The following is a 4,760-nucleotide window of genomic DNA, read 5'->3' as shown; positions in this document are numbered from 1 at the left end:
GTTGGAGTAATGACCCGGAGGAATTGACACATGTTGCGGCGGGATATTCGGACGAGCCGGATCCATTGTGTGTGGTTGAACTGGCGCCCCTGTTCCAGGTGCTTCTACTCGGTTTACCACTGGCTGGTTACTGGTTCCTGCTCCTGGCGTGTTAAAGAGATTCCTTGGCTCATAAACCGGAGGCAGGTGGGACCGGTACCTTCTTCTCATTACATCATTTGATGCGTTCTGATCCAATGTAAGCTGATAAGCCTGTGCATCCAACTCGGCCCGCTTCGCAGCCATTCTGGTGTTCTCGGCTGCCAGGTCTGCCTTGGCTTGAGCTATCTGATCCTTTACCTTCGCGACTTCCGCGTTATGCTGATCCTGATTCGCCGGGTTAACTTCAGCCGCCAGCAGTGTTGCCAAAGTGTCGAATAAATCAGATAAAATCTGAGCTGGCGATTGCACAGGGCCTCCTGCCCCAGCTACTGTTGCTGCGGCTGAACCAGAGATCATTGCTACTGCGGTTGAAGAATGCCGCGCTGCTTGTGTACGGGCCATGAAGATCGCAACTTGGCTTGGCTGATCAAAGGGGTCCGGAATACTGTCGCCATCGGAACAACCCCCAAACCGGCCATTTTGCAGTTGGTACAATGACTCAGTCTCTCCGGTAGATGACTTGTCATCAGAGTAAGCGACGGTTTCACCACCAGATACCGATCTATCCTCAGATTCCACTCCATGGATGACTCCCACGAAGGCACGCTTCATGGCAGGCTGAACCCGGCGGATCTTGCACGCTGAGCCGTTTTGACGATGTCGGTGCAGATGTCCGGCTCAGGACCCGGTTCGCCGATCTTGCCAATGAAGATGTGAATACCGCCGAAGGGGACCCGATATCCATACTTAATTGAACCGGCCTCGGGGCCCCAGCCTGCATCGTCGATGTAGAGCTTGCCGCGACGACTTTTGGTCATCCGGCCCACAACATATCCCTTGAGCCCTTCAAAGCTGCCCTCTAAGAACTTGAAACCATCGTGCGATAGCCCCACGGTGGGCGCCAACTGTCGTGGGATTGTCACGGCAAATATCCAGGTGTAAGGACTTAGTCGTGGAGCCATCGCAACGTAGTTAGCTTAAAGGGGTTAAAGCGGACAAAGGATGCAAGGAATTTATACTGGTTCGGCCCCTTGCGGTGAGGGTAAAGTCTACTCCAGTTATGATGGTATTGCTATGGTTTTGATGACCAGGGAGCGAATACGCTTTTCTTGGCTCTTGAGTTCTTGTTTCTTGTCCTTAAACCGCCGCTGGGTTGTCCATTTATATACAAAGGTTGATGTCCGATAGTTTACAAAATCCTGGCCGGCTCATAAATATGTCCAGCTCGGTTTCCATCCTTTCCTATCTTACAACACAAGTTACACACCTTATTGCGGTTTATGTCTACAGGCCCTAATCCGCCTTTGGGCCCTGGGCTTTTAGATCTCTTATAGTAAAGCGCCATGCTCCTTGTCTTCATGGGCTTCAATATGGATAACTCCTTATGGGTATAACCCGGCCCCTCCTGGGCGGTTTATACTCAGTAGTTATATCCCCAACAGTTCCCCCTCGCGTTCCCTTTTATAGATGAGTGGGGGCCCGGTGCTGAGGGCTTCTTCGAATCCAACCCGCTCGTATAGCTGGTTGTGACCGAACCTATCCACTGCCGTCTTGCACCAATCCTAAATGATCAGGTTTCTAGCATGATGCCCTTCCCCGCGCCATCCGTCACCTCCCCGCCGTGATGCATGCGTCGTACATGGTGGAAGGGGCGAGCGCGGTGGGAAGAGTGAGATGGCAGTTACCTCCCCATGAATAAAAGTCATTCACAGGCCAACACAGAGGTGCCCCCACCGCGTTCGACATCTTGCACGACGCACGGAAAAAAATGAAAACTGTCTCAAGCACAGGTTAACTAGGAAGCAAGGAAAATATCATGGAGAGAGCGACCACAAGCCCCCTGCCCGTGTACCTGATAGGGCCTACCCCGATGATGCACGATAGCACGTCCGGGCCAGGCTCGGGGGCTCTTATCGATGCAACAAACCTTTGCATTTGTTGCCCGTACTGTACACAGGCACAAGGACAAGATTACAGTGACAAAACAAGACCAAGCCGAAGAGATGGCCCTTTGAGGAGTCAAAGGGTGGATCATGAAGACCAAGACAAGCCAAGGGAAGAAGATTTTACTAAGGAAAAGCCTCCCTTGTCGGGCAGGCGAGCCTGTTCAGGTCGAGGCCTTACCAAGGGCAAGCCCCAAGATTCCCTCTGTGGGCTTGCTAGGGCTGCCAAGGGCAAGTCACCCCACCAAGACTCCACTGCTCCACCTCACAGCGGCACAAGTCACTTATCTGTGCGGTGTCGAGCCCCCAAATGATTAAGTGGCTGTCATTTGGCACGTGGCGGTCATTTGGAAAGGAGATCCGCTCTATATCACACCCGTCTAGAGGCGTGTCATGCAGACAGATGAGAGGGTGGTTGAGCGGTGTGGCAGGCCTATCGGGCTGCATCCTAAGTGTGACACCTAGCAGTACATTAAATGCACTTTGTCCTAACTGCCAGAGTTAGGTATGATAGCACTATTAGCTATCTAATTAGTAGATAATGACTGATTTTCCACTATGGTAACCCCTTAGCCTATAAAAGGAGGGCCATGGCAACCTTAGAAAGGACTCAGACCCGTGTACACTCTTACGCACATAGCCACTCTCCCCGAGGCAACCCTGCCAGGCTTGAGCGTTGCGTGTTCGTCACGGTCCTCCATCCGATCCACCAAAGCAGGAGTAGGGTTTTACGCTTCGCAGCGGCCCGAACCTGGGTAAAATCAACCAGCGTCACCCCTGTCGTGCTACTTCATGGTCTCCACTCTTTGTGCAATGTGCCCTTCCCCCTTGCTGAACCACAAGGGGCTGATGGCCCCATAGGTGATCGCGTTCTGTCACGACATTCAGCCTTCTTCTCCGACTCTCTTTTGGCATGCTCTGCCAGATGCAAAGCCTCCCACAAGGTGACCTCCATTTCTTTCCCAAGCTCCTCCAAGCTAGGGGGCTCGACGTGTGGTGCGACGTCCTCCTCGTAGGGGGAGCCAATGCATCCTCTGATGCACATTGTGGCGAGATTGGGAATGCCGATGTGTCTATGTCGACGCATCACGACGAGGAGCAGAACAATGATGCGTCATCCTCCACTGGTGGCAGCGAGGAATGGAACATCGATGTGTCCTCCTCAACTACTGGCGGCAAGGAATGGAACAACGACTCGTGACCCTCCATGCAAGGTAGTGAGGAGCGCCTAGGACTAGGGAGGGGCGATGCCATGGTGGTCGGCGGATCCATAATTGAGAGGGAGGGTGGAGATAAAGGCGATGAACGTAAGCGTTCTTCCGAATGCCATGGGAGGCACATTATTTATAACAAGTAATGCCACACCTAAGATATGTTGCATAATTAATATAACGGCTAGGTGGGCATATTTTTGTGGGAGTAAATTACAGGGGAGGGGAGGGTGAAAATATTGCTAGTTGCAATGGAAAGGATGAGCGCGGGGGATAAGGAGAGTCATGCATGCAGATTGTTTCCACACAGGGAGGAGTGGTGGGATTGCCAGAGGGAGAAGGAGAGCCAGACATGCAAATTGTTTTCACACATGGAGAGAAAAAGATTTGGAGGCGAATGGTCTTCCTGGTAAGGGGAACGGTCCATAAGTCATCTTATTACGTTGTGCATCGCGACCAAGGTGTTGACAACATATTTGCTAATTAATATCTTTGCATGCAATGAACTGACTACTGCATGTCGGGCTAGGTACTGTTAAGTCATTAAAAACATACACGCTCCACGACTCTTATTGGTCGTTTCCTTTATTCATATCAAGAATCAAGAAACAAGGTGGGAGTTAATGCACCGTGCCTAAGTGTTTTGGGATTATTTAATTTTCGTAAGATGAATTATGCACCGATACAGAGGGAGTACAAAAATGGTGGAACTGGGCTTTCATGCATACTCCTTGTTAGTACAAAGAAAGAGATGGAGAGAAGGTAAGAAAATACTTCCTCCATTCTGGTTTATAAGGCTTATCTTAGAATTATAGTTTGGTCATTTTGTATCTCTCAATTTCATTGTTCCCCATCACATGTTTAGATTTCAAGGTGCACTAAATTATTGCATGCAAGGATTAAGAGAATATTGACTAATGCATGTAAAAAATTATTTGCCATTCAGTGTTCATGTATGGATGCAATGCAATAATGCATTGTTAAACACATTTTTTTGTGAAAAGCGAGAGCATTAATTGAGTACTTTTGTAAACTACAAAAACTATTCCACCGCCTCTATCTTAGTCAGAGTAGGTGAGATTTTTGAATTGAGCCCTTTAAACTAGAAGGGAGGTAGTAGTACTCTTATAGCTAACCTTGTTGTGATGACTATATATGACATGGCAACATCATAATGCACCTCGACGGAGCAACTAGTCTGCATAGTGCATATAAGTTTTGTCCGAAGTCAAATTACCTCTACCTTGACCAAACATATAGAAAAATGTATCAACATTCACAATGTCAAATCAATATTTTTATATTCATTATGAAATGTTGTTTCATAAAATATATATTTGGTTGATATTTTAAATATAATTTTGGTCAAACTTTGCAAACTTTGACTTGACACAAATCTAATAGGCGGAGTAAAAAGGACCAGAGGAGGTATCATGCATGCGGAGTAGGAAAAAAATTCTCATTT

This window comes from Triticum dicoccoides, chromosome 3A (assembly GCF_002162155.2).
Source record: "Triticum dicoccoides isolate Atlit2015 ecotype Zavitan chromosome 3A, WEW_v2.0, whole genome shotgun sequence".
NCBI classification, from domain to species: domain Eukaryota; kingdom Viridiplantae; phylum Streptophyta; class Magnoliopsida; order Poales; family Poaceae; genus Triticum; species Triticum dicoccoides.
Note: the sequence above shows the minus strand (reverse complement) of the source record.